At 58.2% G+C, this 16,393-nt stretch overlaps 1 protein-coding gene across 3 annotated transcripts in view; it reads left to right on the top strand.

Moving 5' to 3' along the window:
* Positions 1-1,003: 1,003 nt before the first annotated feature.
* Positions 1,004-16,393, top strand: part of PDGFRB (platelet derived growth factor receptor beta) — a 43,483-nt gene continuing 28,093 nt past the window's right edge. For 2 of the 3 annotated variants that reach the window (XM_014597592.3, XM_019478530.2), the window contains exon 1: positions 1,004-1,181. The gene's annotated coding sequence lies outside the window, so the exon portion shown is untranslated. Of the gene's footprint in view, positions 1,182-9,094; positions 9,222-16,393 lie in introns of those variants that run through there. The other variant, XM_014597594.3, reaches the window with a different exon arrangement.

Below are 16,393 nucleotides of genomic sequence, written 5' to 3'. Positions count from 1 at the left end.
TTGCCAGCACAGCTTTGTGGGGTTCTCCGCCAGGACGCTCCTTCGGGATTCAGAGCGTCGTTTGGCGTCCAGTTTGAGACATGGAGAAGAGTTGTTTCCAGATAGAGAAACCTAAGGCAGAGCACAGGGTGATTTCCCCGGGGTAACGACATGCCAAAGACCCGCTGGGCCCAGGGGCCATTAACCTATGCTGGACCCAGGTGAGCATTTCCCAGGTCGGCTCAGTGGGTCGTCACATGCTTGCAACATGTTTTTATTGTCTGGGCTTTCCCAGGATATCCTGGTGAACCCAGGGCCTGAAACCAGCTCCAGGGAGCCAGAAACTCACCCACAAAAGGTTCTACTAAGCCAGAAACTCACCCAAAAAAGTGTCCAGATATGGCATCAAGCTGCCAGAGCCAGAGAGGTGCAATAGGTTAATCCCCATGTAGACAGACCCCTGCGCCGGGGCGCTCAGGGAAACCCCCCGCATTTTTGCAAATTCATCTCCCTTCACAAAGCTCAGGGTGCACATCCAGACTCAGATCCAAAGGGCCTTTGTTTGAATCCAGTGTCCACATGGGTTCCCGGTGCCGGGGGGCTAACCCGCGCCCCACCGGCAACTCGGACTCCTTTGCTAGCCCTGGTCCCTGACCCTGGAAGAATGTACTCTCCTTCCTCACTGGGCTGTGCCAGCAAAGGAGTCGTTGTGGTGGGCTGTCGAGCCCGCGCGCAAGGGGCTGCACACCTAAGGGGCCGGGTGGCTGCTGGAGAAACACGGCGGCCGGCCCAGCCTGCTGCCAGGGGCTCAGCCTGCACGGTGCCAGCTCCAGCCAAGATCCGAAGGGAATGTGTGGAGTCAGTTGAGCACAGGCCTTCTCGAATAAAAACATGAGTCAGCTGCTGGCGTGGGCAGCGGATTCTCTAAACATCCCCTCATATCCTGAGAAAGGGGAAAAATGGGAGGGGGGCTGGAAGCCAGGGAAAAAGAAAAAAGGAGGAGGCAGGGAAAAGAGCCAGAATTGAAAGCAGACGCGGAGAGCAGAGCTAGAGCCAGCCCAGCCCAGGGAGGCAGGGCAGGGCAGGGGCTGCTCCCCGGGAGGCGGCTCGGACCTGCCCCTTGCGCTGGATGCTCCAGGCAGGACAGAGCTCGGGGGCAGCCCTGGCCAGACGGGGAAGGGCTCCGGCCGCACAGGCTCCAGGTAAGGGCGTTTGAGTGCCCCCTCGCCCCCCAGCCCTTGCAGTTAAATCCCTGCGGCCATGCAGCTCCCCAGGTTTGGGATTGCAATGCGGAAAGGGACCCTGCTGTCTGCCCAGGCTCCAATGCAAGTCCCCAGGGACTGTGATGCAAGTCCCCAGGGAGTTGGCTGTATAGGGGGAAGTGGGTGACCCTGGGAGGGGGCTGGGGGGTTGCACCCAGAGCTGGGCAGAAGGGGCAGGCAGCCCCGAGTGGGACAGAGGCAGCAGGGTGCCACCCCGGGGTGAGAGCCAACCTCCCCTCTGCAGGGCTGGGGTGATGGGGGAAGCCAAGGGGTTTCTGCCCCGCTTCCTGCTCCTGTCCCAGTGCCCCCCGCTGTGCCAGGTGCAGTGGGGGCTGAGGGCAAAGCTGGGGGGGCACTGGGACTCTGTGCTGGGCATCGGTGCCTTGGCCCAGGCTCTGCCTCTTAGAAAGCAGCTCTGAGGGTGCCCGGCTGGCGAGTACTGCGCTGACCCCCAAGGCACTTAGTCAGGGCCCCGTGGGAAGGCGGGGCTGTGCTTGCTCCCCAGAGCAGGGTGGCACCCATGGGAGAGCTCCTCAGTTGTGCTCTTTGGTCTCTCCGCTGGCCCCACAGCAGATCCCCACGAGGGCAGTGACAGGTCTGCAGGGGCCCTGGAGGGAAGTGAATGCTGGCAAGCCTCGGGTGCTCACTCTAGGAAGAATTTAAGCTTGTGTTTGGGTCCCACTGACTGCAACGTGAGGACGGCTTCCCTGTGCAGACAGGCGTCCCTCTGCCCAGGACGTCCATGGCATCATTCAGTGGGACCTTTGCAACCCCGGCTACGTCCATCCTTGTTTCATGTGGCCCTCGGCATGCGCCTTCACGTGAACGACTGCTGTGCTTGCATTAGCCAGGGAGGCACAGAACCGCGCCTCCCTGACTTGAAATTTGCCCCTTGCAGCGTCCAGGTGAGCCTTAGCGGATAACGTCCCCATGGAGGGGAACGGGGCAGCTCGGGTCTCTGGTGGAGCTGCAGCTTGAGGCTCAGGGTAATCTTGGGGGGAAGCAGCTGGAGCAGAGCTCTCGCTGCTGCCGGGACCTGAGAGAGCTCCTTCCCGAGTAGCCTGGATACGTGCAGCATGGCCAAGTGGAAGGTTTCTTTCACAGCCATCAACCTCAATGGAAAGCTGTGTTCTGGTGAATTTTAGGCCACAAAAGCCCATCAAGTCGGGGCAAGAGCCCCAAAGGAGGCTGAGCCATGCGATGGGACCTTGAATGAGTTAGTGCTTCTGAGCCCACTCACGGGAAGGGGCCCGGATGCACTGTCCAGCTTCCTCTTGGAGGGGATTATTCATCCAGCCGGGACTTTTCGCAGGGGAGCTTTGCACCTTTGCTGTTTGAAAAGACAAACCTTGAGTGGAAGCATTTCCCAGCTCAATGGGCGAGGAAAAGGCTCTTCTTGCACCCAGCACCCATCCAGCATCCCAGCGTGGGTGGCCTGTGCTAAGCAGTGGGGTGTTTCTGCTCAGGTGGGCAGCAGAGAAGGGGTGAATGGTATTGCCGTTTGAATTTGGTCCTTAAGGACTGAGGGTAATCCTCTGGGGAGCTGAATGGACGGCATTCGGCGGTCACCCGCCCTAGGACGGGCGCAGCGCTGCACAATCCGTGTTTCATTTGCAGTTGTGAGAGTGAGAAACTGAGGCCAAAGTTTTCCGAGGAGGTGGGTGTGTTTGAGTGCCTCCAATTTGGGGGCACTCAGCTGAAGATAGTTGTTGATGGTTGTCTTGTGTAGAGCGTAGATTATGGTTTTTATGGGATGCTTTGGATAGGGGTGATCCTGCCTGAAGCAGGGGGTTGGACTACACTGACTTCGGGAGGTCCCTTCCAGCCCTGCGCCTGGGAAAACCAGCCTGTTATACCCTGAGTGCTGAGCATCTCTCTGACATCCGAGTCCCTTGCTGAGGTCTGTATCCAAAATCAGAGACCCCCCCAGTCATGCCACCGCAGGGAGTCGTGGTCCCACATGCTCAGTGGGTGGAAACCAGGGGTTTCTGCAGACCTCACCTGCTCTGCGCTCATTGCCTGTGTGCACACACTTATCCCACCAGAAGTGGGAGCTCAGCCATGGTGACTTCTCTTCCACGCAGGGTAAGGGACCACACAGCTTGGCTCCCTCTCGGGGTAGGTCTGAGCATGCAGAGCTATCACCGAGCAGCTGCCACACGAGAAGTCCCCGTCCCCCCGCCTGTCAACTATCCCTATGTCCAGGTACTAAGTGAGAGCTGGCAGGGCAGGGGGAAGGCTGGGAAGAGCAGCAAGCAGTGCCCCGGTTTCCCACGTGTCCCCAGAGCCATGGGAAAGGAGGATGGTGTGCAAAGAAAGGTCTCCTGCCTGAACTGTCATCGGGTGGTGAATCTGAGACGATACACAAGGTGCAGGCAAGCAAGAGGGAGTCCGGCGGGAAGCAGCAGGAGGGATGAGAGGTTTACGAACGTGTTAAAAAAAAAGGGTGAAGGAACTAGGCTCCTTTAGTCTAGAGAAGAGAGGACTGATATGAGAAGTCTCCTTCTTATGTAAAAGGTTGTAGAGAGGACAGTGAGCTGTCGTCTGGGATTTCCATTTTGGATGCTTATCTTGCTGGGATCCTGTGACTCCGGCTGACTTCCTGCCCTTTGGGCCAGGGGCTGGACTCGATGATCCTCCGGGGTCCAGCCCGAATGTCTATGAATGTATGACAAAAAGAAATCATTTTATTTGCAACACAGAAGATTTAGGCTGGATGTCGGAGAAACATCCTCAGCTAGAGAACCTGGACCCTTCCTCCTTGGAGGTTTTTATGAGCGGGTGAGATGACCATGGGCCAGGGCAGTTCTCTAGGTGTATCAGACCTGCCTCCTTGCAGGGGTTGAGCTGGATCATTTCTCGGGGCTCCCATCCAACCCTACATGTCTATGATCTGTGGCCTGCAGCCGACGGCAACCTGGTGACGGGAGCTCAGTTCCCCCGTTCAGGTCTGACCTGGGTTGCAGGGTCCTGGAGAAGGATGACCCTTTGCTCCTGCTTTTTGGCTCCTACCAGCTACAGCTGCATCACAGGCTCGCCTCTGCCCTGCAAGCAGGGAGGTGACATGGAGATGAGGGAAGAAGTATCCAGCCCCATCTTGGGACAAAAGTCCAGAGGCTTTGCCGTGCAGACTTCTTACCGACATACGAAGTTGAAGTCTGGAGTCAGCCACTCATGGCTGTACCAGCCTAGTCTGCCCATAGCCTGTGCCACGGGCTGTCGTGGGGACGGCGGCCTTTGTCCCAGTGTCGACCAGAGCTCAGGGACTGCCCTGGCTCTCGGTTTGGGACAGGACATCAGGAACGCAAGGGAGGACTGGGACGTGTTCTCCTGGGAGCAAATTTGTTTTTTCTCCACTGCTTGAAGCCTGGGGACAGGGTCCCCAGGAGAGGATCTTGGAGGGAGGCTGTAAACTGGGAATTGTTCCCTGAGAGGCTGGAGCAGCTCCAGGAGGCTCCTTCCGTTCGGTCAGGCAAATAGGACATAACGAGTTCAATTTTCCTCCCACCCCCAATGCCTAATTAGGCTCCCTGAGGCCAAGTGCACCTTGGCCCTCCTCCACTGTCCCCCCCCCGCCAGGCACTCTTGTCTCCAGAGCTGCCCCCTCTTCCAGGAACCGAGCGGCACAAAAACGCTGCTTATTGTTTGCAACACAGCTGGAGGCCGAGTTGTGGGTGTGCAGCCCCAAGCGCGCAGTCGGATGTGACACCTGACCCAAATAACTCCCAGCCAAAATAGGCAGTGGAGCAGGATCCTCTCTGTTTTAGAGGCCCAGCAGGGTGAAGTGACTTGCCCAAGGTCACAAAGGAGGGCTGTGGCAGAGGAGACCGAGTGGGCCTGTGCAGCCTTGAGTGAAGCAGGCGGCGGGTGGCCTGGAGGGACTGGGAGTGCTGAGGGCAGGGGGAGCTCATTGCCCAGGAGGTGCATAGCTGGCCGTGCCCCTTCCTTCAGGGCACTGAACGGGTGCGGGGAGCATGAGCCAGCAGCCGGCCCTTCCTCTCCACCGCTGCTAGCGAGTACTACTGGTTGGATGCGGCCTCCCTCCCAGCATGATGAAAGGAGCTCTATAAATGTCAGAGACTCAGAATAATGATGAGCGCTAGCGCGCTGCAGCTTAAAGGGCCCGTGCAGAAAACCGGTGCCCGAAAGAGCCGCTGACATTCAGCGCAAGGCGACCCACCCGGCCCGGGTCCTCCTCGGAGCAGACGCAGGTCCAGATTACAAGCACGGACCTCAAAGCCCCTAGAACCGGGGGACGGAAAGGCTCCTATCTGCCTTCCTCCGGGGCCATTTCCCTTGGATCTCTCCAGCATACATTAACAACCTTTGCGACAGCAGGACGGTGGCTGCCGTGGGCCCCCGGCTGGACCTGCATGATGTCCTGTGGCTGGCTGTAGTTTTGCTAGTGGGTTAGACATTGGATTTGTCCGGCAGGGCTCGGACAGGGCCGATCCAGGGGAGTGGACTAGATGTGACGTCCACAGCTCCGGCCAGCCCCACGGCTCTGGGCTTCTGCCTCCCCAGGAGAAGAGGAAACCCTTCCCCAAAGGAGATTGGATATGCATCTAGCTGGGGTCATCTAGACCCAGCACTCTTTCCTGCCTATGCAGGGGGTCGGACTCGATGATCATTGAGGTCCCTTCCGACCCTAACACCTATGAATCTATGAATCAAAGATCTCAGCCCTCAATGGAGGGAGCTGCCCCTCTGGAAAGGCTTCCTCTTGGGTAGGGAAGGGGGCTTATTCTCCCCAAGCCCTACCCCCCGTACTGCCCCCTCCAACGGGGGTTACACGGAGGAGCCGCCTGGCAGGTGATCTGAGAGCCTGATCCCTGCCGGGCTGCGTCCCACTGCTCCCGCCTGCGCGCCCGCTTCGCTGCCCCGGCGTCCTTGGCCCGTCCAGCCCTTGAAGGGGCTGTGACTGAAATCTTAATGCTACCGAGACACAGTAATTGGCACCAATTAAATCGCTACATTCATGTTTGAATTGCTTTAACTGGCGAGACACACTGTCTTATTTATACAGAAAATATGTTTGCTTGTGGGTTTGTCTGAACTGGGGCCAAGAGAAAATAAACCATCTCGAGCCTCTCTTTCTGAAGGTGCATTCTCCCCTTGCAAATTGGAAGTCACCTCGGTTTCAAATTCTTTGCCTCGGAAATGGCCGCGGAATAGAAGAGCCACTTGTGTACAGGGCTGGGGGCTTTCCGGGGCTTTCGGGGTGTCACCTCCCAGCCCCAGCCCCCTTCTGCAGAGCAGCCAAGTGCCTCCCACTGCCATCCCCGTCCTGGGCAGGCTATTCAGGAGGACACTGAAGTGGCTTCCCCACTGAGGGGCCGGTGGGGCTCTGCAAGCTGCCATCGAGCGACCGAGGAGGGAGGTTAAGTTTCAGAGCGGATGGACGGAGGCAGCCAGAGCCCCAAAGCGCAGCTCAGGTGCCTCCCAAGGTACTTGTCGGGTCTTCAGGACAGGGGCGGCTTGCACACCCAGGTGGGGTCAAGGGTAGACAGGAGGGCAGCTGCCGGGCGGCTGGGGCATAAGCCCAGAGCTGTCACCTGGGTGCTCCCCCCTGCCCAGCCCAGCCCAGCCCAGCCCAGCCCAGCCCAGCGGTAGGATTGGTGTCTCCTGGGGCAGCGCCAGGCTCTTGGGATGCCCCCAGCGGGTTGTCGCGTGCCTCCCTCTCTGCTGCCCCTTCCCACAGAGCTGGGCTTTGGCTGGACTCGGGGCCACATGGCCACGGGAGGGGAGTCTGCCTCATGGTGCCGCGTGGGGAGGCTTGTAGTAGCAGGTGGCATCCATCAGGACAACCCTTCACTCCTGCTTTGATGATGCCTGCAGGGCGGAGGGCGATGGCGGGTATATCACAGCTGCCCTCTCGGCCTTGCTGTTATAAGGAGGCAGGGGAAATGCCCCCTGCCTTCCCTCTGCCCCACTGTGGGTACCCCTATCCTGGCATTTTGCAATGCCCCGTCCCCCTCTGACCCCATGGCACCCCCAGCAGCCCATGGCAGGGAGAGCATGGTGGGGACGAGGGAGCGCAGGGAGTAAAATGCTCTCTGCGCCTCTGTCTCCTAAAAGACAGACACCAAATTTTTCATGGGCTTCTCCTTTCCCCTCGGTCTGCCCCCGCCGACCTCCATCTGCCTGCCCCCAGGACAGCTGTCCGTGGCTTCCCTTCTGCACCACTCACTGCTCCATCTTCCCCGCGGCGGACCAGCGCTGATGGGAATAATTCCCACCACGGCTCAGACTGGCAGGAAACCTCCTGCCTACTGGTTCCAACTGGGATGTTGGGTGGTCCAGTGCTATCCCTGGGTCATGAAGGCTTATGCTAGAGAGGAAGTGGCCTTTGGGATGATTTGTGTCTCTGTGACACTGCTCGGTAGGGGGTCTCCAAATGGCTAGCACAGCAGTGGGCTAGGCCTCCAGCCCCCCTTGCTACACCGAAGCACAGAGCAAGCTAAATTGTCCACACTGTCACCCTCCTGCACATGCCCGGCCTGACTGTGCCCAATCCCCCAGGTGCCATCCTACCTGGCAGTGGCCCAGAGAGGGGGTAGCCAAGCCAGAGAGCCCATAACAACGCTTCATCCCCAAGACAGTGCTGCCCAACCCCTGCCATCTCCCTGCCCTGCCTACCCCCGTGTTACGCTGTCCGTGTGGCAGCTCAGCAGAGGCTCTCGGTGCCGTATCAGACCATTCCTGCTCCATTGCCCTCCCTCCTGCCTCGCCTCTCTTCTGCCTGCAGCTCCCTGCCATGCTCTTTCGCGTGCCCTAGATTTTGCAAGCCACGGCCGACAGGCACGGTTGCGCCACAGGGATATCTGTCCAGCCAGCGCCTCTTCCCAATTCCTTCACGTGATGTTCCTTATTTTTAGGAAGTCTCAGCTGGGATGGAGGCTCCTCTCTGTCGAGATAAACCCGACTCGGTTCTTTGGGGCACAAGGAATCTTTTGCTCCGGTGTCTGTACAGCGCCCAGCACCGTGCAGTCTGCGACTGGGGTTCCTGCAGACCTCAAAAAGCAGTGGTTGGGGGGTGGGAACAGGGGCAGAGAGAAGTGAAGTGATTTGCCCATGGCCGCCCAGCGGTGTGGTGGCAGAGCCAGGACAGCAGCCGGGCTCCTGAGTCCCAGCTTGAGAGCGAGGGAGCCCCCTCCCCATGGGTTCAGAGCAGCCCTTGGATCCCGACCTGCTGGGATTTGCCCACCTAATCCCCAATTGACGCTCTGCAAACAGGCCGAGGCTCCCAGAGGCCTTTCCAAGCCATTCCTGCCTGACCCTAGCTCGGGTGAGCAGCTAATCCTGGACGCGAGGCCGAGAAGCCCCATAACGAACAAATTAAGCCCCAGTCCCTTGCAGCTGGAGGAGCAAATGCATCCACAGGGATTCCTTGCCCCGCCGGACCTGCCTCTCACGGAAGTTTTCAGCTCCCCGTCGTGTGCTGGGATCATGCCCTGCCAGCTGCTCCCAGCGTGGCTCGGGGCTTCATTTTTGCTTGGCATTTTTGCCTGTCTGTGCAGGGGGGGCTGGAAATCAGCAGAGGCATGTAAGTGGGGAGCAGCTGCCGTTCCCCTTCCCTCTCCCTCAGAGCCTCTCTCTCCTTCGGATTCGGAAATAATTACAGCCCGTCAGGACGCAGGAGGCTCCCGGGAGTCACTGCTCTGGGTTCGACTTCGCGGCAGCGACAGTCCCGAGCTGATCACAGCTGAGGGCTTTGATGGAAAGCCTCCCACGCATGGGAGAAGGGGCTTTTTTTTTTCTCATGTATGCCTTAGGAAGGCATTTCCCTTTAATTACTAAGGGAGGACAGAGCACAGCTTTCTGGCCAGCTGACAAACCTGCCTGAGAAAAAACCTCCGCTCCCCTCTCCCGAGGTGGCCAAGTGCCCAGCCGGAGGGACCGGGGTGGTATCTCACTTCCGGCCCTGGACCCGCCAACTCCAGCACAGAGGTTGCAATGGAAAAACTGCTCTGAGATAAGGTAGGACCCTCGAGGTGCAGGGGGAAGATGAGTAGGAGCCCTGATAGCAGGCCCTGCCCGTGCCAAAGACTTAGCAGGTCTCTCTCCCTTGCCGCCTGCTGTTCGGGAGAGTTCAGAGCCAGCCTTGGGCTGTGGCATACTCTGGCAAAGCAGTATTTCTCATCCCTGCTCTCTCTGATCCCACCCAGCTGGCAGGACCAGTGGAGGAGCAGCGAGATGCTCTGAAATGCAGGGCCCCTCTGAGCAGTGCCCGCATCCAGGCCGGGAGTTCACCGGCCCCTGCCCGCCTGCTGCGAAGGCAGGGCACCCAACGACTGGTGCTGGCAGTGCTCAGGCATCTCAGAGCCAAGGTCTTATACAACTGGCTAGCAATCCCTGCAGGGCAGGCACGCAGCATTCGCCGGAGGGACTGAGTGGGGGGAAGCAGCAAAGTGACTTGATGAAGGCCGTGGAGGGGGTCAGTGTCAGAGCCAGGGTTGGACCCACAGGTTTGGCTGACCCTGCCGGGCTGCCTCGTGCTGCCGAGCTGCTCCTGCATTTGTGGAGGGGAAGGACGGTATATTTGGGCTTGTAGAAGATGGGCCTGACTGTGGCTTGGAACCGCTGGCTGCAATGACTAGAGCCAGGGCAGTGGCAGGCGTCCCCAGCCAAGTCCTGCTGGAGCTAGCTATGAGTCAGCACTGGGCCGGCCGGGCCCATGGAGGAACTGTGCATGCCCCTTCCCTATTGCCCTCCCGGAGAGAGCACCCGCTGCCCACACCCACCCGCACCTCGGACCAGGCCGGGGCTTTCTGCCCCGTCCTTGACATGGGTGACGACCGCAGGAAGGCTACATGCGGTCCTCTGCCATGTGTGGGAGCGGAGTTACGCCGGGGCCCTCTGCTCCAAGCTGACCAGCAGAGGAGTGGACCGACCCCTCACTGCCCTTGCGCTGCAGGAGACCTGACGGGAAATCCCAGCTCCGGTCACAAGTGAAGCTGGTGTCACGGCTCCCCGTGCAGGCACCCCGCTGAGCCCGGCTTTGGCTCTCAGTGGAGCATGCTTGCACTGGCTGGGTGGAGGGACGGGGCTGGCGGGGCACTGGGTGAGGGATGGGCAGTCAGCCACGCCGTGCAACGGCCCCGCTCCGTCCCACATCTCTGCTGAGCACACAGCTTCTCCAAACTCTTCCCTCCTTCCTCCCCCTTCCCTTGCTCCCGTCCCCCTCCCCAGGTGAGCCCCCAGCCCCTGCTCCGGGCTGCAGCTGCTAAGGCTACGGGACATTTTCCCACAGACAGCTCCAAGTTCCCTCGCTGTCAGGAATAGCCCGGCGAGCCCCGGGCCTGGTCTGTGTTTTGAAGGCGGAGGCGGAGGAAGCATGCGCAGCTGAGCGGGAGAGGGACGTGGGCCCGGTGGGGCAGGGGAGTCGGTATTTATAACCCTGGCGCCTCTCCAAACAGATGGTTCATTTTATTTGGAACTTGCACAGAAGAGGTCACTCGCTTCCTGCTGCTCCCGGGGGTCTGCGAGGGGTGCATGGCTCGGGGGGGAGCAGGGCATGACCCCCCGCTCATGTCCCCTGGCGCATCCCGGAGAGCGAGGCTTTGTGCTTCTGTGAGCGGAGGCTGAGCCACAAGGCCACGTGTGGGCCTGCTTTCTCACACGCAGCTGGACGCTCGCTTCCGCTCGCACACACGCATCCAGCGTGTAACACAGCTCGCCCTTCAGGGATGCAACAGGCTCAGGGGCTGCGTAGCCAACCTCCACCCCACGGCCGCCACCGAGCAAACCCACGCTGTGTGCCCTTGCATGTGCCACCCTTCCCAGCACCCTCCCCATCTCTTTCTGGGTTGTGGCCCTCGTACGTGCAGCATAGAAAGAGCAGGGACCAAGCCTTGGTGGCTGGAAGCTTGTGGGGGACAAGGGGCCCGGGGAAGGCAGGTGCATTTGGAGACACTAACTTAGTTATCCCGGAGCGGAGACTTTGCAGGAGCAGCGTCCTCTGGACGAGGCCGACCTCCCCTCGGCTTCCCTTTCCTCACCGAATTACTCTGGGAACAAGGCTAACAGGGACAGGGCTGGATGGCGACGGATCTCATCTTTTCTGGGGCTGATGTAGAGTTCACGAAGATATGGGATGCTAGTGGGAGTTGCTGCTGTGGGACGGTTGAGAAATGGTGTCATCAAATTGGGACCCATTGGCTCAGAGATGGCTGCCAGCCTCTCAAGTGAGAGCACCGAGGGGAGGGGAGAGGAGCATTTGGGGCACTACAACGAGCTCTGGTGAATGCAAGGAGAGGAGGGTAAGAGAGCTAGAGCGATGCTTAATAATAACTATCAAGATTATGATGATCCAAAGCTGCCTGGCATCAGGGGAGGTCAGTAAGGGGCAAGTTAGAATAGACTTGTAGAAAATGAGGGTTGGACGGGAGCTCAGGAGGTCACGTCTAGTCCAACCCCTGCTCCAAGCTGGACCAGCCCCAGCTACATCATCCCAGCCAAGGCTTTGTCGAGCCGGGCCTTAAAATCCTGCAAGGATGGAAGCGCTGCAGTAGCCCACCCTCCTGCCCGCTCTGGATAACGCTTGTGACTCATGCTGGAGCCTGGTTGCCAGCCAGAGCCACTTAGTCAACTCCATTGACTTCAGGGCAGCCACTTTGGCTGATACCAGCCAAGGATTTGGCCCTGGTTGGAGCCAGACGGGAGGTGCCTTCCAGTATTGTGCTGCCTGCGGAAAAGGATGCTCAGTTGATGGTGGTCTTGGCTGTACCCAGCTGGGCCTCAGCGGAGGTCCCTGATGAGGCTGGTCCCACAAAAGTAACTAGACTTGACAGTAAAAATTTCCATTCTCAGGAAAGGCACCTACATCCCCGCCTCTGCACCTGAATGAAGGTCACCCGATTTTCCGAGGTGCCAAGTGCCCTGCGATCCCATCAGCCTCGGGGCGGGATTGCTCAGCGCCCCTGTAAACAGGGCAGGTTTTATTCGGACCCTAAATATGGATTTGAAAACCTTCTGCAGCCACGTGCGATCCTTTTCGGCTCACAAGGGGATCGTCTTTTATGGAGCGGTCTGATGTAGAGCTCATGAAAGGCAGGGGGTGCTACTGGAAGTTGCCGCTGTCTATGATATCTGTCCCCATCTGGGGCTGATACTCTGTGCGTTGGGGCAGACCCAGGGACTCTGGAGAACCTGCTCAGAGGTGCTAGGGATGGGGTCACTGTAGGGCTGGGGTGCTCCGTTACCTGGGCTGGAAGAGGTAATGCATGCACAATCTTCCTCTGCTTCCAGTGACATACAACACAATCACGTTGGCCTACCTTGGGCCATCATTTCCGGCTGTGCAAACTCCAGCAGACCACGGGTGCCGTGGATGCCCACTTTGCCCTGGTGCAAATGGCTGGCGGACCGCAGGACAACAGAGGTTTGGCCCCTGGGTGGTTCTCCAGATGGTCTAGATAGACGCCCGGAAAGAGATTCAGCATTCATTCAGCATGCCTGGATGTACCCTGAGTCTCCCGAGACATCCCTCCGCCCCCCCAGCTCGGTTTCAGATTTCCTACCTCTGTGCTTTATCATCCCCTGTTTATGAGCCTGGAAAGACAGTCTCTCCATATGTGTGCACGCTTCCTAATTCCAGCCATGTGTTGGGAAAAAAAGAACGGGCTCTTGCATGGTAATCTGGCCTGTGAGTAAACGTGGTGTCATGGGAGCCCGAGGACCCCAGAGGCGGGATGTTGCAATTGTGGACAGTTCCAGCCAAAAAACGCTCGGATTTATTTAGATTAAAGGGTGGGAAAGAACTGGAGTCACAGAGCTGGGGAGAGCGGGGAGAGGAAGAGAGGCCAGAAGAAAAGGTTTGCTGCAGAAGGGTTGTAGTCAGAGTTTTTAGACCTCGCCTTGCCTTGCACAGATAGCCCTGCCCGGCCCCGAAGACCGGGACCCACGGTCCTGGCAGCAGGCAGAGCCCTGGGCCGTGCGGACGGAGACATTGCGCACCGATCATGAGATCCGTACGGTGCTTTTCGTTGCACGTGAGCATCCATGATCTCACTTAATGACTCAGATGATGCCTTTAAACAAAGCAGGACTAAAGTATATTTTACTTTCCGCTAATCGGCACCAGATGTATGGCTGGCTTGGCAGAATTTCGAGGCCAGCAAAGCATTGTGGGAAAGCCCGGACTTGCCGCCCGGATGGGACCTTGTAAAAAGAGCTAGAAATAGAAAATGAGAGGAAGAGAAGCGGCACAGCGTTCAGGTGCGAGGCCTGGCTTCTCCTCCCTTGTCTGCTTGTTACCTTGGCTTGGCCCTGCCGGCCGCGAGCATCAGGTCTGAAACCCGCTGTGGCTTAGGGCTTGATCTCGGCACCCTCGTCCCAGACTCACTGGAGCTTAGCTGGGACCCCTTCGTCTTCAGTGGTCTCCAGTGGCAGCTTTGCCCGAGGAAGGAGGTCTGGGGCCAGCACGAAGCAATGGGGAGCCAAGTTACACGGGGAAGGGTGAAGATAAAGGCAGTGATGGGAGCCACAAAACATGGCCTTCCTCCTTGCAGTAAGATGGCATGCATTCAGGCTGTATTTCCTGCAAGGGTCTTGTGCATCCTCATTTTCATGGGACAGTAACTGTAGTGGCCGGGACAGAGTTCATCCCCAGGGTGAGTGGGTGGACGGGGGCTGGTAGGGTCCCATCCCACCACTGCCCAGCACGCGTTGCTCAGTCTTCCAATATTGCCACCAGCAAAGAAGTCGTCTCCTGTCTGCTCAACCCCGGTCACTCAGTCAACCTGCTCGACTTGCAGGATTGTTTCCCAGTTTGTTCATGTTTTTGAGAACCCCATAGGATCATCTCATCCTCCTCCCCCTTCCTCCAACACACACACACGCTCCTTCCCCAGTCTGGCATTGCAAAGTGAGCCATTCATGGCTCCTTCCCCAGTCTGGCATTACAAAAACCCTCAATCTGTGCTGCTGTGAGAATCAGACCACAGGGGTGGGACATGCCAGGGCTTCCTTCCACCCAAGGGTCAAGGATGCTGCCTTTAGAAAGCCCCATCCCCACAACCTGACTACAGCAGCCCTTGTGCGTGTGGAGAAAAGGTGGGAAATGTGACTGGGAACACACTCAAGACCCACCAGCTGGGAGGCCGCTCCAGAGAGCCTGGCGGGCATTGCTGTATTTTAGCTCACAGGCACTCAGGAAGATCTTCCTCATTCACTTGGAGCTGGACATCGCACACGCTGCTCCCTTCATCCACGTGTGCAGAGCAAGCGGCTTGTGGCCAGCTGCCATCTCGTACAAGCCCGAAGGCCTGGACACATGCTGCAAGGCACACCGAGTAAAATCAAAGCACGTTCTTGTCCTGCAAAGTCTATCCCGAGCTGTCCTCCCTGAGCCGACAGCATACTTCAGGTATTAGCCAAGGCCTCTGTGGCTTAATCACATCTGCGTGCAAGAGCAGGGAATGTGATAAGTCTGGAGGCTTTAGCATAGGAAGAGCTTGATAACGCTTCTCCTCGTGGTGTTGCAATGCAGGCAGAGGAGTCCGAGATGGCTGAAGGAATCAAATGTGGATCAAGGAGCGTCAGGATATCATTCCCCAGAAGAGGATGCATGGCTCACTCAGCCCAGGCTGGCACGGTGTCGTGGATCAAGGAGCGTCAGGATATCATTCCCCAGAAGAAGATGCATGGCTCACTCAGCCCAGGCTGGCACAGTGTTGTGGATCAAGGAGCATCAGGATATCATTCATGCAGGGGGTCGGACTCGATGATCTATTGAGGTCCCTTCCGACCCTAACATCTATGAATCTATGAATTCCCCAGAAGAGGATGCATGGCTCACTCAGCCCAGGCTGGCACGGTGTCGGCCGTTGCAGAACTTCAAGGGCAAGGTCACAGGGCAAGGCCTGGCCCTGGCTCCCCATCCTAGGCAGAGGGGGATGGACAAGAAGCCACAGCTGCAACCAGCCCTTGCAAGCAGGGAAGAAAGAAGAGAAGCAGCATTGAAATGTCTTTTAAGCAGCAAGCAGCAGAGCACTAACTTGGGTCCTTGTCCCAGTTCAGCCACAGACATCCCCTCTGAGCTCTGCCCCTCCCTCCACCCTTGCCCGCTGAGATAGCAAAGTCTTTGAAGCCTATTTCATGTCCACACAGAGCTTAGCACAAGGGGGTCCCTATCTTGGCCAGGGCTTATAGGGACTAATGTAATTCAATCACGTAGGCTGATCAATCCAAGGTGAGCTCAGGTGAGCTCCCTGTCCCAGTGCCCCATGCTGCAGGCCACAGAAGCAGGAGGCGAGGGCCAGGGGCATGATAACAGTTTAAAACAGGGGGCTTTTTCCCAGCTGGCCCGGACCAGGCCTGCTCTAGCCCTTTACCGCACCTTCCTCGACCCAGGCGCCCGAGTGGGTTTGTGTACGTAGGAGCAGCAGAGCCCAGAGCTGCCTCCTGCTGCTGTCTCGTCTTCTGCAGCCTGGCTCCCCACATCAAAAGGAGTGACAGGCCAGGGGGGCTTTATCACGGATGCTGCACGGACAGATGAGATGAGAGAGAGGAGATAAGATGTGACAATGGGGCATTGTAAAGGTGCATGAGGGGAGGGGTTATAGCCATCCATGCTCTCTGGAAAGGTGTCGGGGCATTCGGTTCACCCGCCCCATCTCTGCCCCATCTCTGCATCACACAGAGATGCTCAGAAACCCCAAGGAAGGCTTGTTCCAGGGTGCTGAAGTCAGCACAGAGGCCAGAGGAAGCCCAGAGCCGCGCTCGGCACCTGTGTACAGAGATGCAACCCCCTGATATCCAGGGAGCTGTAGGGCATAGTTTCTCAACCGGTGGTACACGTACCCCTGGGGGTACGTGAGATACAGGCAGGGGGGACACGGGGACCCCAACATGCCCTCTCTCGTGCACTCTTTTCCTCTCTCTCTCTCACCGTCTTTTCCTCTCAAAACTATGGCAAAAAATTGGGTGCACCGTGCATGAAAATTCCCCAGTAATAATTTGGCACAGCACTGGGTTCAGCCCTCCTAGCTTTGGCCCACATCACCTCTAGCCCAGGTACATACTTGAGTTGTGCACCCCTGGTGTAAAAGGTGGCAACGCTACCCACTCCAGATCAGACATCTGTCATATCACGGCCTTGTCTACACAGCCTTTCTTCCAACATATAGCACGCATTAGTGTGTAAATAT

Source organism: Alligator mississippiensis, chromosome 9, assembly GCF_030867095.1.
Source record: "Alligator mississippiensis isolate rAllMis1 chromosome 9, rAllMis1, whole genome shotgun sequence".
Taxonomy (NCBI): domain Eukaryota; kingdom Metazoa; phylum Chordata; order Crocodylia; family Alligatoridae; genus Alligator; species Alligator mississippiensis.
The sequence above is the reverse complement of the archived record's forward strand: the minus strand, read 5'-3'. Positions and strand labels throughout refer to the sequence as shown.